At 47.1% G+C, this 23,027-nt stretch overlaps 1 long non-coding RNA gene across 1 annotated transcript in view; it reads right to left on the bottom strand.

Moving 5' to 3' along the window:
* The window catches only part of LOC114587037 (uncharacterized), a 29,849-nt gene extending 7,036 nt beyond the window's left edge, over window positions 1-22,813 (bottom strand). The window contains exons 1-2 of the long non-coding RNA XR_003704210.2: window positions 22,504-22,813; window positions 7,142-7,293 (exon numbers count right to left, since the gene is read on the bottom strand). This is a non-coding gene — a long non-coding RNA (uncharacterized LOC114587037). The remainder of the gene's footprint in view (window positions 1-7,141; window positions 7,294-22,503) is intronic.
* Between the last annotated feature and the right edge of the window lie 214 nt (window positions 22,814-23,027).

Below are 23,027 nucleotides of genomic sequence, written 5' to 3'. Positions count from 1 at the left end.
GGGGGGGCTCCGCCCCCCAATAATCTCCGGCGCCCCTCCAGCAGAGCGCCATCGCCGCCCCTCCCCCAGCCCAAAATGCACAGGGAGGGGCGGGCTGCATGCCTCCTGCCCTCCCTCCCGAGCAAAAGCTCCACCCAATTTCCTTTGGAGCTGATTAATAGGCGCAGCACGCTCTCCCCTATTCGCTCACGAGGAGGCGGCGCCACTTTATTTGCATATTCATGAGCTTATTTATTATTCATGAGCTTTCCCGGGCCCCCCCAATATTTTTTATAAGTCCGCGTCCCTGCCTCTATCGCCAGACAGTTTGGGTCAAAATGATATAAAACTACAAAGAATCAACCCATAGACTTTGACACAGTGAATCTACTACTACTGTACTAATAATACCAATGTCATTCTTGCAAAGACAGGAGAAATAAGACTATATTAATCGCAAGAATAAAATGTCCATATTCACATTGTGTCCATTCACCACACCTTATTCCTGCAAGATGAGCACCTGGAGACAGGTGAGCCCCTTGCAGCAGCTCTCACCAGGTAGGAGCGTGTGCAGGGAGTGGGTGGGAAGCATCAAGGCAGGAGGGGCCTTTGACCACCCGCACATGGACAGGGGAGGTTCATGGGGTTTCTATCTTATCTTTAAAAGACATCTGAAGGCAGCTCTGTTTAGAGAAGTTTTTAATATTTAATGCTGTATTGTTTTTAACACTCAATTGGGAGCCACTCAGAGTGGCTGGGGAAACTCAGCCAGATGGGCAGGGTATAAATAATAAATAATAAATTATTATTATTATTATTATTATTATTATTATTATTATTATTATTATTATTATTCTGCTCTTAAAACCTTCCTCCACCTCTTCCTTCTAGCCAGTTGTTCAACCATCTTCCGTCTCCTTATTATATAACTTTGTTACCAGTCCTTATTTTAACAACATCCTCACAACCCCTTCAATAAAATTAAGAGCGCAAATAATTCTTTTTTTTAAAAAAAAGAAAGAAATTGCATTTAATATACGTATCCAGAATTGTATTGATCTTAACGTAAGCCTTCCCTCGGAAGGAGCGAGCACCCTGACGCCTGGCCACGGCCACTGGAGGAGGCTGTGAGCAGAAAGAGCCCAGGGTGAGCTTGGAGGGTCCCCTGTTCCGAACGCCCAAGTGGGTTGAGCTGGAGCTGGAGGGAGCCTGTGCTCACCTCTGAGGATAGATGCCAGACCTGGTCCATGGGGGCTGGGGGGCTGGCTTCCTCCCACCCACCCCCCAATCACAGGAGCTGACGAAGGGCACCTGAAGAGGGCATTGAGGTCTGTGAATGAACACGCACTTCATGATAGCTCAGAACTCCTGGTTCAAGCCTCAGCATCCTTCAGATTTGGCCTGCTTTCAGGCAGTCCTTTCCAGACTGCTCCACAGCAAAGCTCTTTGAGACATGGAAGCTGGTGGCTTTGCTCGGATGCCCACATTTTTTTGGAGGGGCGGGGGGAGGAACTGTAGGTGTTATGTACTGAAGTTCTCACCCTAGGCCAGCAGGGGGATACTGTAGATAGTTATGCAAATGAAGGATCGAACGTGACGTTCAGTGATTGGATAGTTTGTATGCAAATGAAGGATTGAAAGTGACGTTCAGTGATTGGATAGTTTTTGAAAATGGCAACAGTTACATTGTTCTGGAGCTCTATATAAGCAGGCTGACTGAGCTCCTCAGTTTAGTTCTGTTCCAGCTTACAAATAAAGAGCTGCTTTGGAAGAATCGCTGTGTCGTCTGATATGTTCGCCCACAACTTAACAGTAGGCGCCTCCCTAGGGCGGTGTGTGAGGGAAGTGCAGGCTGTGGGTGCTGCAAGGGCCCTGGCAAATGGAGGGACTTTCCAGTGAAAGATGGACATCCCGTAAAACTCCTCAGAAGGATAGACTGACCTGACTCTGTAAGATGCAAAGAGCCAGAATGAGCTATAGAGGGGTGGGGTGGGGGGGTGGGGGGCGCGCATGAGCACACACACACACAGCTCAGGGCTCATCAACGAGGTTCTCTTCTCTCCTTCATCTCTCTCCACACCTCTGGCCAAACCATCCTCACGCACCTGGTGAAGGCAGAGGGACAGGGGTTGTGTGTGTGCTTTGTGGGGGGAGAGTCAAGACAACTTCTCCCATGGGATCAGGAAGGGCAGCCAGAGGAGATGACAGCTTCCCCCCAAAATGTGCTCGCTGGAGGTGGTTTGTGTGTCTTTTCAGGAAGTCTTCCAAGGAGCCCCTCATGCGAGCTCAGAGGGGAAGGGGGCAGGTCCTTCTACTGAGGTTCCCTCAGTTTGCACATTGGGATTTAGCACCCCCAAACGCCAGAATGATGTCCCCACTGATCTGTAAAGCAGCACCTTCAAGGACCCAGGAGTGCGTCTCAAGGGTGTGAAAAGCAACTGGGGGAAGGGAGAGAGAGGCCAGCAAGCGCCTCTTGCTTTGCCCCATTTTTAAATGTTGTTCTGCTTTTGCTCTATTTTTAGGGTGACTTTCTACCCTGGTAGTTCTGCTCATTTTGAAAGAGCCCCTGGATGAAGGGCTGGGGCGGTTTTGGAGCACAGAAGTGTTCAAAGCCCATCCTCAGCAGGAGCCCCTCCCTTCCTCTGCTTTTCCATTCCTTTGCTTCTAGGCTGCCCTCCTCTTCCTCCTTGCATCTTGGAGGGGGGGGGGTGTTGCAGCATACCCTCCAAGTGTCCTATTTTAAGTCCTGCTTCTACCGGAGAAGAGCAAACAGGGCTGTACAAAAAGGTGGCTGAGATTTTTTTGGCAGGGGGAGGTAACCTGCACCATAAACCCCTTTAAAATGGAAACCTGCTCTCAGGGGAGACTGGAGATGGTGGACAACTCAAAGAGAGGGTTCAAAGGGACAACTTTTTTGCTGCTGAAATGTAACACACAAATCTGACTTGAGCAAGTTTCACAGGAGGCCCAGGTAAGTCGGGGGGGGGGGGGTGCTGTCCCACCCCACACCGCAAGGCTTGCACAGCTACTGGTCTGGAGCTGAGGACCTGGTTTGGCCCAGCACTTTGCCAGCAGCAGCCCCTCGTTAATTTTAAATGTTACCATCCAGCTGCCAGACTATTTGAGTGATTACGGCTGGGGAGGAAATGTCTGTACGAGGCGTCTTTCAATCAACCTCACAACCCTATTTTTATCATCCTTTCTAGTAAAAGCTCATTAGAGAGACAGCCTCTCTCCCCTCCTCCCTCTCTCTTCCCCCTTTCAAAAGCCAGCAGTGAGTGAAGCTGAAGTTGCTTCTATAGGGAGGGGTGTTTAGGCTTGCTCCATTTAGGAGACCAGGTAAACTGGCAATACAGAAGTTGGAGAAAGCAGACTTGTGTGGTGCCAAAACCTGCCTCCCATTTTTTGAAACACTTCCTTCCTTGCAAAAGAGGCTTCCATGTTTCTGTGCTGTTCTCTTATCATTGCAAGAGGGCAGGGGTAATTTGTGTGACTGTCTTTCTAGGAAGCATTTCCCAGCACTCCTTGCAGCCTCCCTGGCTGTCCACCTTTCCTTGTCTGAAAAAGTCTCATGATCAAACAGCTGCCTCAGTAGGGGCTTCCCCTGAAGCCCGGGCACCCAGGAAGGCTGCAAGGGGTCATGGAGAAGAGACCTATCAGTGGCTTCTAGTCATGATGGAGGCTCTGCTTGGCATCCATAGTTGGACGCAGAAATGCTTCTGAATCTCAGTTACTGGAAAACACAGGAGGAGAGAGCATTGCTCTTCTGCTGGAATCCGGCTTGTGGGTTTCCCATCTGGTTGGCCACACTGAGAACAGGATGCTGGACTGGATGGACCACCGGCTTGATCCTGCAGGCTCTTCTGGATAAAGAGTGAGGGCTGCTGCTGAGGTGATTTGTAGGATGAAAGGACACACCACCATATTATTATTATTAGTAGTAGAAGTAGTAGTAGTACCTCACGCATCTGACTGGGTTTCCCCCACCACTCTGGGCGGCTTCCAGCAAAATATAAAAACACAGTAAAACGTCAAACATTAAAAACTTTCTGATAAAGGGCTGCCTTTCAGATGTCTTCTAAAAGATGTGTAGTTCTTTATCTCCCTGACATCTGATGGGAGGGTATTCCACAGGGCAGGTGCCACTACTGAGAAGTCCCTCTGCCTGGTTCCCTGTAACTTTGCTTCTCACAGTGAGGGAACTGTTAGAAGACCCTCAGAGCTGGACCTCAGTTTGTGCTCGGAAACGTACTGGGAGCCAATGTAGGTCTTCCAGGACCAGTGTTATGAGGTCTCAGTGGCCGCTCCCAGTTGCCAGTCTAGCTGCCACATCCAGAGACCCCCTCAGCCAAAAGTACAGTAAGCACAACAAAATGCCTGCAGTCCATCCAAGAGAATTTTCCTTAAATGTAATTTCTCTTCTCATTAATTGATGGAGAATGATGGGCAGGTGGGTGGCAGGAGTTGAGGATGCAAGAAAAATGTCCAGCCCAGCACTATTGATTAGGGAGTTACATAGGCTCACTTGGAACCTCCTATAAGGCTGATACACTAGGGTGTGTTACATTTTTTTCAAATTCAGAAAATGAGAGGTGTAACATGACTTGGGAATTCAAAAGATATTACTTACTTACTTACTTACTTACTTACTTACTTACTTACTTACTTACTTACATTGGTTGACATTTTCAGAAGGTAAAATTAAAATTCTTTGGTTTTCCAAAAGCAGTTTATGTGCTTCTTCATCAAATGCAGACTTACCAAGCTAAATGTTGTGCAGTCACAAAAATAATAACAGATTTGAATTCCTCACACCCCAAAACATATTTTTAAGACCCCTCACTGAAGAAATTTGCAAAAATTAAGTTTCACCCCCTAAAATCACCCCTACTGATACGTGTCACCTTCACGGCCTCTTCATTGGGGCCATGTGGTGTTAAAAAGAATGAACTTGCCATCATCACCCACCCAGGGAGAGGTGAGGATGCCGCTCTGAGATGCAAGTCGATGCCCCCCCCCCCGTGCCAGCCCTGGGGACTGTAGCAACCCAGTTGGGGTCTGGGAAGGAGATGGCAGGAATATGGTTACCTCTTGGCCTGGCTGTTCGCTGGGATGCGGGCGGGGGGTGCTTCAGCTGGGAACCTGGGTGTTTATTCAGGGCAATCTTCGCTGCCGTAACCTTCCTGAACTACCGAATTCCTTTTAATTATGACTGACAGTTCATGGAAATTTGGGCCCTTGATTGACAGCTGAAGCCGCTCGCTTCCTTCCCACAATTCTTCTGTTCCCTTCCCATCACAGACATAATGTTGGCTACTTTTCTGGGATAAATAGCAGCCCTCCCCCCAGCCCACTCCCCTCCTTTGGCAAGAGTTCAACGCTTCATTCTTTTCGGAGGGGGCCCTTGGCAGCCAGAATCTGAAAGGCAGCCCCCTCCTCTTTCTCTCCCCTGCACTCAGCCCGGGAGGGAACCCTTTTGTGACTGAACAGACAAAGCCCCCTTCGCTGGCAGCTCTTTCTGGATTTCATTTGAAAACCATTTTCACCCCTTTGGAGTGAAATATCCTGGTTCTCCCCCCTCTCCTGCCTTTTCCGCTTAATTTCTTATGCTTAGCTGGCCCCTTACCTCCCCTAATATTTTAAGTCGTTGGAAAAACTCAAGGCACCTCTGGCTGAATCAAGGCATCAAGACTTTTGGGGTGCCTCTGAGTCCGTCCCCCCCAACAATTCCTACAGGCCACATATAGTTCCTGCCTGCTTTATACTTTTGAACACAAGTTCAGCTCTCAAGCCTTCCTTCCTTCCTTCCTTCCTTCCTTCCTTCCTTCCTTCCTTCCTTCCTTCCTCTTTCTTTCTTTCTTTCTTTCTTTCTTTCTTTCTTTCTTTCTTTCTTTCTTTCTTTCTTTCTTTCTTTCTCCCTCCCTCCCCCCCTCCCTCCCTCCCTGAACACATAGCGTTGTGCTGGGGTATCGTGCCAAACCCGGGCTCAAAATATGTAAAGAACATTATTTCTGTAAATACATGAAAACAGACCTTTCAAATGCCCCTATTTTCCAGGGGCAGTCCCGGATTTACAGAAGCCTTCCCGGTTTCTGATTTGATCCTGGAATGAAAGTAAGAGCTGTTCGACAGTGGAATTTGCTGCCAAGGAGTGTGGTGGAGTCTCCTTCTTTGGAGGTCTTTAAGCAGAGGCTTGACAACCATATGTCAGGAGTGCTCTGATGGTGTTTCCTGCTTGGCAGGGGGTTGGACTCGATGGCCCTTGTGGCCTATTCCAACTCTATGATTCTATGATTCTATGTCCCAATTTTCTTTAGGACATCCCTATTTCCATCAGAGAAATGTTGGAGGATATGGAGTTATGCGACTCCCGAGCCAAGGAGATAAGTAGCTATACAACCTTTAGGAGACATCTGAAGGCAGCCCTGGACAGGGAAGGTTTTTTATGTTTAATGGATGACACCTAAATAATAAAATAATAATAAATTATTGTTGTTGTTGTTGTTGTTGTTGTTGTTGTTATTGAATAGGACATCCCTATTTTCATCGGATAAATTTTGGAGGGTATGTGAAAGAACTAAGCAGATATCCACCTAAGCACTTCCGGAGATGGGGCAAACTGATTTTGTTTGCACTGTAATCTGTGGTTATGGCTCAAAATTCACACACTGAATGCATGTTAGGGATACTGGAGAAACTGTTTGGGCCTCAGATCAATATGCAAATCGAAACACAGCTATCCATTTTCACATAGCTCCAAATTTTGCAATATGGTTCTCCAACAAAGAAGCAGAGGGGGAAGCAAGTGTCAAAATGCCTGTCTAAGGGCTCATCCAGATTTCCCCTTGTCCCATGCATAGCAAGCACAGGGCTGAGCAGTTTCCCCCTTGCCCCACTCCCCCACTAGGGAAAACCCACCCTTCAGCTTTAAATCAGGGCAAACATCAACATAGAAGTTCCCACTCCCTGAAAGTTCTACGCAGTGATGCAGAGCCGGAGGACCTTTCCAACTCTACAAATCTACGATTCTACAATTCTTTGATTTCACAGCCATTTGGTGGACCTTTATAACAATCATAAACAAGTGTCCTCATCTGAACACTGGATCTGCCAGATATGGCTTTATATGGAAATCCATGTGACTTTTACCTCTACTAACCTTGTGGAACCTGCCCCAGCCTTTGCACATGTCTGGCGTTCCATCAAGCCACACTCAACTCCACTTTGATGGCGCTGAAAAAACCTTTGCTGGACTTCCCTTTCTTTGCTCTGCCTCCATGTTTCCGTGATGCATTCTTCTCTCATTTCATTCTTGGAAGGAAGGAAGGAAGGAAGGAAGGAAGGAAGGAAGGAAGGAAGGAAGGAAGGAAGGACTTTAATGCAAATGTTGAACAAACAAATAAATCCCAACATACAGAAGTGGGCCAAACTAAGCTGATAAAAGTAACTGAGATGAAGTGAAATTGACAGATTCATCGATCCCTACAATGAAAAAGAAAATATTCCAAGGCTCCCTGCTCCCTGCCATTGCAATGCAGCTCATTTTCTTGACATGTTACCATTGAGTCTGATTTTTATCTGGAAATTTTGCAAGCTCTCTGACTGTCCCACACACACACAATCTCTGATGCATCACACTCACATTACGGGCACAATATCCAGGGAATACAGGGGCTGAGATGGGCCAGGAGGAGGCCAGTTATGATCCTGATGTGTGTTCAAGTCATATTTGTCATTTGAAACCAATTTGTCACAATGTTTTTAGCACCAGCTCATGTTTTCTAGTGCTTACATCTGGCATAAACTGGGTCCACCTCCACCCCATAAAAAGGGACCCCAGAGTCTCAAAAGCTTCCACAGGCTTGTAGCTTGGTTATTGATGGAGACTTGAGTTCTCCATTCTGTCAGTCCTTGGGAAGAACAGAGACTCCCCACCATTTGGGCATTCAGGCACAGGGTTGGACCTTCTGAAAATGCCCCAGGGGAGAAACGCTCAGTTGCCGCTCCCAGTTGGGTGGGGAGTCGCCTCTCCTCCTTTAGCGAATGCATCAAAAGTGCCTCTGTGGCTTGAGTGGCAGCTGCAATATGGCTGTCTAAACTCAAGGACAAAATTTACAGCTGTAAATTCTTCTCACTTCAGGGTGGTTAATTATCTTAATTACTTTTATTATCTTTTATCTTTCAGGATCCTAAATTGCTTATTTCTGCTTGTGTCGCCACAGGGTGTTGTTTTTTTCTTTTTATTGGTGCACGGCAAGAGAAGGCAGCAAGGATATCCATTTGGGTGTTCATGTGATGTGTTTGCCTGGGACATTTGAATGGGGGGAGGACTTTGATTTATCACGAGGCTCCTCCTTGGGATTCTAATTGTGCTTTAAAAAGAGGGGAGGAAAGAAGGAAAGAGAGAAAACAAACTTTGGTGAAATATTGACTAGAGCGACAATAAGTGTCTCTCCTCATACCCCCCAGCCCCACTTGTCTTGCCCCCTGCCAGAAGCGGGAGCCCAAGGAGATGAGTTATGGCCACCACAAATGTCACCTCATCCATTCTGCAGGAAAATTCAACAGCTGTTTCATCCAAAGTAAATTGGCTAGTCTAAAACCAGTCTGAATGTGGACAAGGACCTCTGAAGGGGATTGTCAGGGGTGTGTGTGAAAGACACCCCCCCCACACACACACACGTCAGACACCCCCCTCTCACTTCCCTTTAAGTCTGGTGGAATAGTGATGGTGCATCTATACTTTTTTTTTGTAATAATTTTTATTAATTTTCAATACAGATAGATATACATGAATGCCATATCAAAAATTTATCAAAAAATTTCTCTTTTAGACTTCCCTCAGCTTCTCTGTCAATCATCCATATTTAGTTTTTGGTTACGCATTTTCTAAATTTAATATTGCCTTTTCATATACCCTCCCAATCTTATTTACTTTTTTACAATACTCCTCTAACTTTCACAGAGCTTCTTGAAATCCCACAAGCGTTGTTTATTCATCACATATACTTTTCAGATATTCTACAAATTTTCCCCAGTCCTCGATGAACTTATGGTCTCGTTGATATCTAATCTTCCCAGTTAGTTTTTCCAGTTCAGCATATTCCATCAATTTCATTCTCCATTCTTCAAGGGTCGGTAGTTCCTCCTGTTTCCATTTTTGGGCCATTAATATTCTCGGTGCATCTATACTTAAACAGAATTAAAACTGGCTTATCAGCTGCTTCCCCTTCCCAGGAAACTCCCAAAGCGGGCAAGGGAAGAATTCTGTCCACTTCAGGTCACATTTTAATGCAAATCTACCTCATTTGCACTCTTACAACAGTATGTGAACAGAAACACAGCTACACTTCAAAATTTGCACTTTTCTAAACTCAACTGATGCACACTGCAGGAACTGCCCATCTGTCAATCACAGGAGGTCAGGCACCCCATTTGTGAGAGCACATCCTTTGCAAGGCATTTAGCCTTTACAGAGGTGAAGAGATCAAATGCCCCCTCCCCTCTGGCAGGGCAAGCCCCCTTCTCTCTCCCTTCCCATTTCCAAGTGAAAATGCAATGGAGCTGCTCTGATGCAATATGCGAGGCACAGTCAGGACTTCCTTGCTAAATGGCATTTCTCTAGATGGAATGGTATTTATGGGGTCGCCAGGGGCAAGCGGGGACTGAATCACACTGACCCATTTGTGGCACAGAAATGTAGTTTTTTTCAGGCCAGAATTGTCCATTCTCATCTCCAGCATGCTGGTTTCACTCTAGATTCTCTCTTTTTTAAAAATAATATTTTTTATTGAATTTCAAAAATATAAACATACAACATAAAACAGTACAAAATCCAAATATCAAGATTACAGTGGTACCTCGGGTTAAGTACTTAATTTGTTCTGGAGGTCCGTTCTTAACCTGAAACTGTTCTTAACCTGAAGCACCACTTTAGTTAATGGGGCCTCCTGCTGCTGCAGCGCCGCCGGAGCACGACTTCTGTTCTCATCCTGAAGCAAAGTTCTTAACCCGAGGTAATATTTCTGGGTTAGCGGAGTCTGTAACCTGAAGCATATGTAACCTGAAGCGTATGTAACCTCAGGTACCACTGTACTCTGAATCTCCTGACTTCTGCCCCATTCCTTCCATGGGTCCTTTTGATTCTATTTTCACCTGCATATCAGTACTTCTCCAATTTTTCATCTTCCTAAGTTATCTATACGTCCTGTTACAATACCAATGTATTTAAAATCCTGCTAATATTTTGACCTGTTTACAATAATTTTGTATATACATTATAAACATTTCCCATTCTTTTAAAAAATTTCTGGTCTTCTTGATTCGTGAGCTTCCCAGTTAGTTTTGCCATTTTGGCAGAGTCCATCAACTTGATCTGCCATTCTTCTCTGGTTAGGGCTGTCTCTTCCTTCCATCTCTGGGCTAGTAACATTCGAGCGGCCGTTGTAACATACATGAACAGTTTCCTCTGGTTCTTTGGAATCTCGGTACCTATAATTCCTAATAAAAAAACTTCCAGTTTTTTAACAAAAGTTATTTTGAACATTTTTTTCATTTCATTATATATCATCTCCCAGAATGTTTTAGTTGTATTACAGGTCCACCACATATGATAAAAGGTACCTTCTTTTTTTTTACATTTCCAGCATATATTGGTACTTGTTCTATACATTTTTGCTAGTTTTACCGGGGACAAATACCACCGGTACATCATCTTCATATATTTTTTTCCAATAAAGAACATGCCATAAATTTCACTCTAGATTCTCAATCCTGCCGTAAACAAGTACATGTTTGAAAACCCTCCCCTGGATTTTTGCCTTTTCCTCCTTTCAGGTTTCCCCCAGGGGGGATGAAAAAGGAAATGGGTATTGCGATCTCGATATAAAGCCTCATTGAGCCAGTGTGGATAAATTCCGCCCCCACTGCTGGGAGCGCCTACACCCAGTGCAGGATCCATCTGCCATGAGTGTTTATTTTCTGCATAAAACCAGTTTCTCAAGAAGTGCTTTTCAGAGGCTTGAAATATGCCGTAGATCTAGATCGGGTGTGGACTATGTAGAAAAAACAAGTCCCCAGTTACCACTGGTTCCAGAATAAAATGTTGTTGTGCATGCAGCCTGGGAATCATGTTTCACGGAGTGTGTACTGGGTGCTCCAACTCTCCGCCCCTATTAATCTGGTCAGCCTCTGCCTCTGCTTTTATTTTGGAAGGCGTCGTCAGATAATTTTGTCAGTCAAGGTTGAGATTCTTTGGGGTTCAGGCCTTCCCCCCACCCACCTGGGATGAGGGATTGGGGCTTCCAGCGGGCCTGGGAGCCTGCTAGCAGATGACATTCTGCAAGACACCAGCAATTCCTGGCCTGCCCAGCCTGGCTTAAGAAAACACACAGCCTCCTCCCTCTGCGCCCCCCCCCCTTGCAACCACTATTTTCCTTTCTTTTCTAAACAAAAACCAGAAAACCTCTCCCCTTTTTGTTCTGAAAGGCGGTGGGGCTCCTTGGAGAGTAAAAGACCAGTAAAGCAGCAGATTGGGGAGGGGGTGGCAGAGGAGGAATGGCAAGAACAGACATTCTGGAGGCCTTCCAGAGAAACCTCCCTGAATGGGCCAAAGTGTTTTCCCCTCCCCAGAGGTTGCTTTGCAAAGCCATTCCTCCCCCAGAGGCTGTCCAGGAGGCCGGGAGGAAGCCCCTTCTCCAAGGCAAGATTTGCCTAAATGTTGCACGTGACACTTTTTTAGGGAAAGGAAAGTTTCTGATCTTGCAGCAGCGCTGTGGTGCTCATGCCTTGCGTGGGGTCTTCCCAGAGGGACCCAGTAACCTCCTGTGGGAACAGAATGCTCGACTAGATGGGCCCCTTGGTGTGATCCGGCTGGTGCAGAAGGGCTCTTTGTAGAGAGAGGGAGAGAGCTTGGAATGGGCAAACAAAAGTAGATTCTCTCTTTCCCCCTGCCCTCCCACCCCTTTTCTGATGGTGGAGGGCGGGAGCATATGAGGGAGGAACCAATCTGTCCATTTCGGGTTCTCTTAGTTTCTCTTTTTTCAGATCTTAAGTTTACTTCCCTTCCCTTCATGGTTGGCCTTTCTGAAATGTTTCCTCCCCACAAGCACAGTTCCATTTATCCACGTTTCTGCACCCATGGGGGTGGGCTGACAAATATGGCTTGTGTGGGTTGTTACTTTGCCACGCAGCTGAGGCTGGGGCAGTTTATTTCCTTTCCTAGAAGGCAACTCTCGGTTTTTCCTTAGCCAGCAGCTGCTTCCTGGGATGGAAGGAGATTATGTAGCAGCAGCAGCAGCAGCAGCAGCAGAAAAAGAATGGGCAGGATTCTGCTCTAAAAGGCTGAAGCAGGCGACCGCACCCAGACGGTGGCCCTTGGCTCCCAGTCAAGCTGCAGGCTGCCTTTCTGGATGGAAGTGGGCGCCTTGGCACAGCAGAGCCCCCACAGCCAGACTTGATCTGCATTGAGGAAACAAGGAAGAGAGGAGAGGGAGGTCCCAGGAAGCCACGATGGGCGGCCTGCCTGTCAAAGGCCCCCCCCCCCCGCCTCTTTTAATGCAGTGCATTTTTTAAAAGGCCCATAATTAGCAGCCTGCCTCCTCCTCCTTCTGCCTTTATAAGCATTCGACACGCAGCATTTCCAGACACTTTTTAATAGAATCGCTTAAAACAATTAATTACCAGAGTTTTCATTCAAGCTGCAGTGAAGAAGATATGCCGGCAATAAAAGGCATTTATTCCTTGGTTTCTGGAGGCCTGTTTGTTATTAACATGTAAATTAAATCATCACAGATGTTCCATTTTTAATCTGGGGATGTGAAGTGTGGGGCCAACGGCAGCCCAAAACAGCCTGATTCCATTACAGGCACATTCATTAGGAACTGGCGGCATTATTGGAGATCATTTTTCTTTGATGCATTTTTTAAACCAATTATCAGGATAATTTGCTCATTTCCCACCAATTTGTTTGGCCCATGCCAGTGGCTTGTGATTCTCCTACCCAGCCCAAAGCCCATCGCAGCTGCTCTTTGCTCTTCAGGGCCCTGGCATCAACATGGCAGGTGTGGAGGAAGGCAGGCAGGCAGGCAGGCAGGGGCAGACAGACAGACGGACAGGGTCTTCATGCAAGAGGGAAGGAAGGGACGGGGTCCGGGACAAAAGCGCAGCGGAGCCTCTTCTGCCTGCCTGTCCCCTTCCAGGCTGCTCTGTGGTTTGCTGCCAACACTTTTAACGGGGTGTTGTGTGTATGTGTAAAGGAGCTGTGTGGGCCATTGCGCTTGCTGGAAAAGTGGCTTTGAACTGGCTTCTGAATGAACTGACCTGCTTCCCAAACAAACGTCTGCATCTCTTCAGAACTTCTCTGCTGCAGCATCCTGAGGTAAGGGGGTAGAGAGATGCCTGGCTCTGGGATGAAGCTACAGAAGTACAGATCCCACTGCAAGGAACTTTTTTGGACAGAGCAGCTCTCCTCTCTTGCAGAGCTTGGAACGGAATGAATTTGGGGAGAAACAGATTCTCCTTGCTTACACAAATTCAAACCTACTATGCTGTGCTTCCCCATCTCCAAATAGTGAGAGATTCCAGGGGTTCCCACACTTTCCCAGGGTTCAGTTTCCTTGGAATGAAGGACAATGGAGACTGTGGCATCTTTAGAATATATGGTTTTATTTGGACATATTCACAACCTGAGCCTAGAATGGAGGGTCACAGAATTTAAAAAAACAAAGTATCTTTATTGATTTTCAACTTATGAAAACACAACAACACAAGAAATTTGGCAGCCACAACTCCATACAGCGTAAAGGATGCAGGGTTCGCATATGGCAGATAAGTCCAAAAGGTCTCTGCACCTTCTTCCATGATTTTGTAGCAGACTCCTCCTTGCCATATATATTCATTAAATGGCCACCAAGTGTTATTGAAAGAAAGGGGATTTGGAGACATGAATTGGACAAGTCAGTTTCTCGGCTTGTACCATTGCCCAAACTTGAGTGAACCAAGATTCAGTATTTAAGCTTTCAGCAGAGCACCAACACCTGGCTGTTTCCAGATGCGCTGCTGCCACCAATAGAAGAATTAGGGGATCCTTACAGGCAGTGCTTTTTTTCTAAAAAAAAATGTTTAGCAGTATTCTCATTTTCCTACTCATATTGAAATACCGCCCCTTGATGAGGCCAAACCTAGATTCACAAAATGTTTAGGGGTATGTGTACCCCTGCATCCCCCCCAGGAAAAAAAGCACCGTTTACAGGTGATTTGCTGATTTGAGGCATCCAGCATTTCCAGTTACACTAAGTTAGGGAAAGCATGTGTCTTTGTTTTGTAGATTAAGTCCAGCTCCTTAAAGACCTCGGACCACAAGAACTGAACAGCTTCTAAGTGCCACCACATGTGTATGAAAGTCCCTGTCCCCTCGCATCATCTCCAAAAATTAGGAGTGGCTCCGCTCAAGATATGGGCTAATCATACAGGTGTGAAACACCACCTGTGCAGGAGTGTTACAGGTGACTCTTATCTGAACAGAAATTTTAATGGCTTCTTGGACCAAAGTGAATGCCACTGCTCATTGGTAATATCTCTAGCAGGAAACCCCCCCACCCCAATCATTCAGTTTGTACAAACTTCACACACACTCACACTACATACGCTACACTTCTGTTATAAATTCATAGAAAATCAACCATACATCGGATTTGCACTGTTCCACTTTTATTTTACTCCATGAAGGAAGGACTACAAAATGGGGAAGGTTTGATACAGGCCAGCCCAGCACATCCACAGGAGCCCTGCCCAGTTGCTATGCCAACCCTGATGGTCCTAGACAGAAGACCATCAAGATCACAAAGAACTTGCATATGGGAGTGGATTCAGCATGGACTGGAACAAAGGACAATGGTCAGATCTTCCCTCAGGGGGCAGGAAACTGCGACTACCTTTTGTCTTCAGAAAATGACTCATGGGGAGGAGGAGAAGGGAACCAGCCAGGTGACAGGACACTCAGGTTACCATCACAACTCCTCCCTCAACCTCTCCTTTCTGTAATGTATGCATGATGTTTCTGGGGGTGGGCTTGACCTAGAGGATGGGAATTTCAAAAGTTTTTATAAGGTCTTGCACAACATTTTTCTGTGTCTTTCCTCTCTCCTGCAAGTGAGGGAAACACCCTGTTGCAACAGTTCAATAAAGGCCAAGCCTACAGGCTGCTGTTTTGCTCCAAGTTATCCTGGTTGGTGTCTTTGTTTTGTCCAAGGGAGTCCTCGGATTTTTCCGGTAACATATCAAATCAGGTTCCCAAGGGATCTTGGCAATGGCAAGATTGCTATATTTTGCCTGGTCACCAATCACTTGGATGATGCTGGGAAATTTGCTATAATACTTTCTGTGGCTGACAGTTTCCTGCAAGCCTGAGTGGCAGCATTTGATTTCCATAAGAAAAACATCAACCAATTAAAATGAAACCAGGACCATTTGAGACTGGGGGAGCTTGGTGATAAGGGGCTCACAGCATTAGCACCCGAACAGACCTTGCCATTTTGTTTCCAGGGAAGCTCCAAAGTCCAGCACAGAGCAAAACATGCCTCTGCCTCTCTCCAGCTTCCAGACTCAGCCAAAACTTGCACACATGACATGCCATTTGTCTCTATGGCAACAGGGTATCCTCGGTCTGATGTAAATATAAATGCAAATGCCAGTACTTAACTGGCTAACTAAGGAACCTTGACAAAGGAACTGATTTGACTGATTTCCTCTTATAGATTCTACCTTCATCTATACAGGATCACAGGTTTGGAAGCGACACACAGTTATCATCCAGACTGACCCCCTAAATCCACAACTGCACACCATATTTGGCCCTCTCCTCCCCCAGAATCTGCTTCCAGTCAGCACTGGCAGAGGAAGAGGAGGGGGGGAGTGCACCGCCCCCTGGACACGCTCCAGCCCTGCCCCTGCCTGCTCTCCGCCCCCCCACCCACCGCTGGAGCATGAAGCTCCACCACTGCCAGTTAGCTGCCATCCCACCTGACTGCACCCATGGGAGAGGTGGGGCAGCCCAGAGCCCTTTATAGGCTTGGCTCAGACCCTCAACCACTTGCTACCCCATTCCGAATCTGCTTTCAATTTGCAGCTATTCCAGCTAGCACTGAAAGAACAGCATTGCAACTTTTTGTAACTTTAAGAATTGGTACCTAGCAGTTGATATGTGGGATGCCACAGGGCAGTCCCCAGTGTGATAGATGGTAGATTAGATAGATAGATAAATGATAGATAGATGATAGATAGATAGATAGATAGATAGATAGATGATAGATAGATAGATAGATAGATAGATAGATAGATAGATAGATAGATGATAGATAGATAGATAGATAGATATAGATATAGATAGATGATAGATGATAGATAGATAGATAGATAGATAGATAGATAGATAGATAGATAGATGATAGATGATAGATAGATGATAGATAGATAGATAGATAGATAGATAGATAGATGATAGATAGAGATAGATGATAGATAGATGATAGATAGATATAGAAAGATTAGATAGATAGATAGATAGATAGATAGATGATAGATAGATAGATGATAGATAGAGATGATAGATAGATAGATAGATAGATAGATGATATAGATAGATGATAGATAGATAGATGATAGATAAACTTTAATTAAGAAAAGAACCCTAAGTATTGTACATAAAATAATATGAAAGTTATCAATAATACACAGGTAAAATTAGCACAGTTTTGAAAAGAAATTATATGCCTTGCTGAAATTAAAACAAAAACAAAAAACTCAAGATTGTTGACTGGGGCTGCTTATAGGGAGCAGACTACTCCCGGGCTAGAACACCTCCACTGACAATTCCATAATTCAAACTGTGCTGGTTATGACCTACAAACCCTACCCAGCTTAGGTCCAGGCTTTCTGAAAGACCTTCTTCCCTCATAAGAACTTGCCCCAGGCTCTGAGACCTTTGGGGGAAGCCCTTCTCTCAGTCTCAGTCTCACTACCCTCCCAGGCAGGCTGGGTGGGGCCGCAGGAGAGGGCCTTCTTGGTGGTGGCTTCTGCCAGGCAACTTTGAAACTCCCTCCCAGGAGAAGCTGGACGGGCTCCCTCCTTGCTGTCCTTCTGACAACAGTTGGAGACTTTTCTTGTTTCAGCAGGCTTTGGGAACTGAATGCTTTTAATGAAAGGGCTGGTGCCGTGCTGTTTCTACTGTAATTATTGGTATAGTCTAAATAGATTTTTAAGTGTATTGATACGGAAGGGGGGGGGCAATTCTTCTTCACCTTCTTCGCTACAATATATCCATTTATTTCCAATTGTCAATGTCAAAAGGGACTAAAATCTATAAAATTCATAGAAAATCAACGTACCAATTTGCTCAATTTCTCTAGGACTCCATGACACCTCCCCTGTCCTCCATAACCCCTCAAGCAAGGTGTCAAGACCCTAATCCTGTCAAATCACTCACCTCTTCTTAATGTATTCATGATGTAACTGGGATGTATTTTGCACTGTATTCTGGGACATGGAGGGAAGTTTCAAAAGTTCATGTCACCCCTTTCTCGCTGTTCAATCTCGCCTTGAACCTATTGCGCAATAAACTTGGATCTTCTGCAGCTGAGCTCATTTTCCTCCGCAGGGACCTGCGGACTTAGTCCGACGAGCTGAGTGGCAGAGCAGCCTCACACCCAGATTTTACCATAACAGTATATATAAAATTTTAATTCTATCAATGTTTGATCATTTTTAATAATGTTTTCCCCCTCTGTTTTTAGCAGTTTGCATTTTTATCTGCAAGGTTCCTTGAGTCCCTGCCAGGGGAAAAAGAAATAAATGCAGTGTGCAGATGCAGCCACGAGTCTATCATCCCCACCAGATAGACATTTGATTTGTCTAGCAATACAGGCCAGATGCCTAAGTGATATGTGAAGCTCACTTAGGCATCTGCCCTGTATTGCTAGACAGATCAAGCATCTACCTGGTGGGGATGATAGACTTGTGGCTGCATGCTGCATCTCTCCTGGAGCCTTCAAGAAACCTAGAGAGACCCAGAGTTGATCTGGGTATTCTCTGAATGCATGAATGATATGCCTCCAAACAGCTCAGACTCTTGCAATTCTTCTAACTCTTAACTCTCTCTTTTGGGGGGAGAGAATGTGTTGTACATTTATGACATACAGCTGCTGTCAGAGCTGCCCTAGGTCCCAGCTCACAAAGGACCAACGCCAGTTCGTTGTTATATAAAACAGTCTTTATTGAAGCTCAGTTTCGCTTTCACAGCCGCGGCGCGCAGCTCTACATCTCAAACTCTAGACCGCCGAAGCTCCGTCTGAATCTCCTCCCCCCAGACACCAGTTTAAGACTCTAGCCTTGCTCCACCTCTTCCTTTGCTCTTTCCTCCTCTGGGTCCGCCTGTCCGCTGGGGTCTCGCCTCTCCTAGACTCTTCTGACGCTGAGTCTCCTGAGTCCTCCCCCTCCCTCCGGCGGGCTTTAGGACCTGGTTCCCAATCCGGGTTTCCTGCTGTGCCGCGCGCCTGTACATTCGAACTTGGCGCACGCGCCCAGCCGGCCACCTTCCTCCTGACCGTTACACTGCTCCTGTCACTGCTTCCCCCTTCGGGGAGGCTAGCTGCACCTGACTCTCCCTCCGTTCCCTCACTCTGCGATGGAGGCGTGGCCACCCCTGACTCATCTTCTCCCCCTGCTGGAGGAGAAGCTGGCCCTGATACATGTGACTCTTCCCCCTCACTACGCTCTGGTGGAGGAGCTGGTCCTGCTCTCCCGCTGCTGCTTTGGGAGTCCCCGCTGGCCCCTTGCTTCTGGTGTGTCCCCCCTGGGACCCCCCTTGCCCTGGCCATCGGCGCCCCCCTCTGGGAATCTTCTGATTCGCTGGAGAGACTCATGGAATCTCTCGGGCCACTTTCATACTCCCCTACGCTGCCCTCAGATTCTTCCCCTTCGCTCTCCATTTCCTCTCTCCCCTGTGCCTCTGCTCCTGAGCCCCTGACAGCTGCATTTTGTTTTTATCTGTTTTTTATCTTACTTTTGGGAAATTATAATATTTTAATAAATAAACAATGTGCTTGCTTTCCTCTTCCATCACTGTTCCTGCCTTATCTTTTAAATCTCTGCCTAACATTTAAAAATGTTTAGGTACACAGCCAATTAATGTAACAACATTATCTCTGGTATTAAATACTCTTGATTTGGAGGTTTGTTACAAACAGGCAAGGCATGGACATTGGCAAATTAATAGATTGTATTATTGCCTTTAACAATCAATCTTCCTTAATCAATAATTTTTAAAATTATTATTTTTAAAAAATTAATTTTATTTTCAAATTTCCAGCTGAAATTTCTGGATCCCCTAGAAATGCACACATTTTCATTGCAGGTATAATTAGTTGTTTACTTACAATTACTAACTTACAAGCTTGTTGCATCTTGGTAAACAAATGAATGGACACAAACAAGTTTTAAAGGGGTGGGGGAGGGAGGCAAAGCAACCCCATTTGAGAGAGGGGACGGTGAACTAGACCAGAGGCAATAATCCAGCAAATGGTAGGATTGTTCCCTGGACATCAAGAGCCCAGAGTTGGCTTCCATGGGATTCGGCCTCATTCACATGGCCATTGTAAGACTGCACCCCCCCCCCTTTTTTTTAAGGCTGGCAGAACTTGCAGGCAGGTGCCACTGCCCCCCCCAGAAGGCAGACCCCTTGCTCACTCTCTGGCACACTCCCTTCAGGTTCTGCTTCCTTCCGGCTGGGCTGGGCGGTTCTTGCTGGCAGATGCAGCGTCGTAGCTGACAGACATGATGGATGTATCAGACAAGCAAGGGCTTCCCAACCAAACACTGTGCATTACAATCCAGGCAACGGGAGCAATTTAAATGTTGTTAGAGTCATTAATGATCTGTGCAAAAGCTGCTGTGATAAGCAAGGAGCAAATCATCCCTGCAATTTGGGGTGCTGATTTTTTTTACCTCTGCAGCCCTCGCCAGGGTCTGCCCTGAGCTCCGGAGGCAGGCCCTGCCACCTTCTCCTTTGCATGCTTTTGCCAGCATAACCTTGATGCCTGCGGTCCATGGGCTGGCTCCTCCAGGCAGAAACAACCCTGGGGATTGGATCTGGCTCCCTGAGGATCATCCTCCTTTCCCTGGAAGCTGAGCTGTCGCAATCAGAAGCCGAGTGCTTCCCAGAGAGCCTGTAAACTGGCAGGTTTCATCTTCCTATGAATGCCAAAAGTGGAGTGAATTATGAGCCTTACCCTGAGCTGCTTATTTTGACTGGCCTCAGGCAGGGTTACCTGTTAACCACAGCTGGATCCTTTTGATGGAAGGAGCTGCCAGCAATTGAACCGGAGGCCTTCTGTGTGCAGGGCACAATGGTTCCTTGCACTCTTGTGATGTCTTCCATTTATGCCCTCCCTTCCTTGGAAGAGCTCAGAGTGGGTCTTCAAGGCAGCCCCTCCCAATCACCAGAAACCCACAGACCCCTTTTCTTGGCCCACTTTCTCTGTAACAATCCAGTACTCCCCACCCCACCCACATGAAGTACACCCAAGCAGGGACTGGCCCTTCCCCAGTTGCTGCTCATGTGAGAAGTTGAAAAAAGCCCAAAGAAGCTACAAAGAGACAAAAGCTCCATCTAGTTCAGCATCTTCTTCCTCCAAGGGGCCAACCAAATGCCTTTGAGAAGTTCAGCGGGAGGCCGCCTCTTTGGGGAGGCCCAGGCTCACTCCCTGGCATCTCCAGGAGCAGGAGACGCCTTGTTTGCACCCAAAGCCCTGGAGAGCTGCTGCCGCTCAGTGCAGTGTGTGTTTTTGACTCGTTCTAAACACCGAGTGGGGGTTGTTTTATTTGAAAAAATGTGCCTGTTTTGTTTTTAATTATTTACTTGGTTTTATCCTGTATTTTATTCTGTGAGATGCCCTGAGATCTTATGATGAAGAGCAGTATATAAATCAAACAAACAAACAAACAAACAAACAAACAAACAAACAAGCATATGAATAAATGAATGCTGAGCTTGAAGGACCAAAGGTCTGACTCAGGGTGTGGTCATTTCTCACGTTCCTCATCCCACAAGCTGCTGCTCCCCCCCCTCCCTCATGGTTGCTTCTCAGCAGCTGGTATTTGGAGCCCCGCCTTCATTGATTCATTTGGATTTATCTACAACCTGATCCTGACCTGACAGCTGAAGGTAGAGAACAGCAATATTTAATCATTTTGTTTATGGAGTGAATGTCCATTAAAGGGTGAACAGTGAAAAGAGGACACTTAACACCTAGGTGGGGGATGAACTGGTGGGGGGGTGGATTTTAAAGTACAGGATTAAGCACAAACATTTTTTGTTCCTGGGGGCGACCTGTCTCCCTCTCCACAATGGCTTTCATCATGTAGCCTGGGTGCATCTTCTGCTGTGTGCGTTTTGCATCCCACAAAATATGTTGCAAATTCTTTCCCTTCCCAGACTTTGGGTGGTGAACTGGAGCATTGTGGAACCTGCAGAAGGCGCCTCTCCTGGGTGAGCTCAAAAGAGCCCAGCGTTTGCCAGGCTCCCTTTCAAGCAGCACGGTGTCTCCTGTATTGTCAAGACTCCTGCCAGTTATTTCAAGCCAATCTAATGCTGACGGGCCTGCTCACCCCCACCCCACCCCCACCCCGCTCTGTGCTTCCGAAACTGCTAGGAGCCCCATTCAAAGGAAGTCACCCACCAAAGAATGATCAGTCTATTTTAAGTCTGGCTCATTGGCTTAGTGCAAAATTATGCATCTTATATCCAGGTAAAGCCATCACAAATTCCCATCTGACGGTTTAGCTGATGCCTGTCACAGTTCTGGGTGTCAGAACACAGACACAATGTGGCTATTAAGAGGTTGGAGGGGTGGCGGAGAGGGGGGGGGGGGAGGCAGGAGGCTCCCGCCAGCCTGGGCCTTTAGGGAGAGAGTTCTCAACCAAGGCCCCAATCCCTTTGCAGGCACACGCGCTAAACCCTGTCTGTGGTGCCTACCCCTTTCCCCAAATGATAACACAAGAGACCAGAGTATGGGTTCAAATTGGCCACAACTTTATTGAGCTTCAGAAGTGGGAAACTTGGCCCAGGCCTTGGCAGGTCACCCTCTCAGCCCGCCTGGCCGAGGATATGCAGGCAGACGAGGCCCAGTGAGAGGGGACTGCAAAGCGCAAACTTACACAGCCTGCCCTTCCACTGACCTCGTCCGGGGAGTTTGACCTACATGCCGCCGCTCTAGGGCCAGGGACTCCCGGTTTGCCCTTTAACGGGCCCTGCACGCGCCGCCGCATGGGGAGGGAGCATGAATGCAATGCCGCCGCCCCCGCCGCTGGGAAAAGGGACTAGGCCGCATTTTGAGGCCTAGTCAGGCCTGTGCAGCCCTCCCGGTGCCCCCCCCCCCCGCCGAAAAAAGCAAGCAGGCCCAGCCTTGCTGGAGCCCCGCGCTGCCCGCCGCCCAAATGCAAGCAAAATAAAGAATGCCGGTTACTTACCTCAGTCCGGCCGCCTGGATACGCTCCTGGTCCTGATCTTGATCCCAGAAGGAAGAGCAGCAAAAGAGGCTTGAGCTCAGGGGTCAGCCTCTTTTCTTTTGGCCTTAGGCCCACCCCCGGCCGGCCGGCCATTGTCCTCCCTGGCCAAGGGCGGGTCAAAGGCCAGCTCAGGCAGGTGGGTGGCAGCCGCCCAGGTGAGCCTCGCTTGGTGCCGCAAACCCCGCCCACCTGTGGGGAAGGGAGGGCGGATCTTGTCCCCACGGGAGCAGGGGTTCATGCTGGCAGGAAGCTCCGAACGTGATGCTCTGTGAGTGAAGGTGAAGGGGCCATCTAGAGGGGGGGGGGCTGGTGGCTCTTCTGGGAGCCAAACAAACATCAAGCCCTTTGTGAAGAAAGGTTGAGAGCATATAAAATCTCTTTTGCTATTTCTGAAAAGCATTGAAACACACATATATGCAATGGTTTTTTGTTTTTATATGCTGTGTGCAATGTTCATCTTCTAAATGGATTTCCTCCCCTTTTCT

This window comes from Podarcis muralis, chromosome 16 (assembly GCF_964188315.1).
Source record: "Podarcis muralis chromosome 16, rPodMur119.hap1.1, whole genome shotgun sequence".
Classification (NCBI taxonomy): Eukaryota; Metazoa; Chordata; class Lepidosauria; order Squamata; family Lacertidae; genus Podarcis; species Podarcis muralis.
This window is presented reverse-complemented; position numbering and strand designations above follow the sequence as displayed.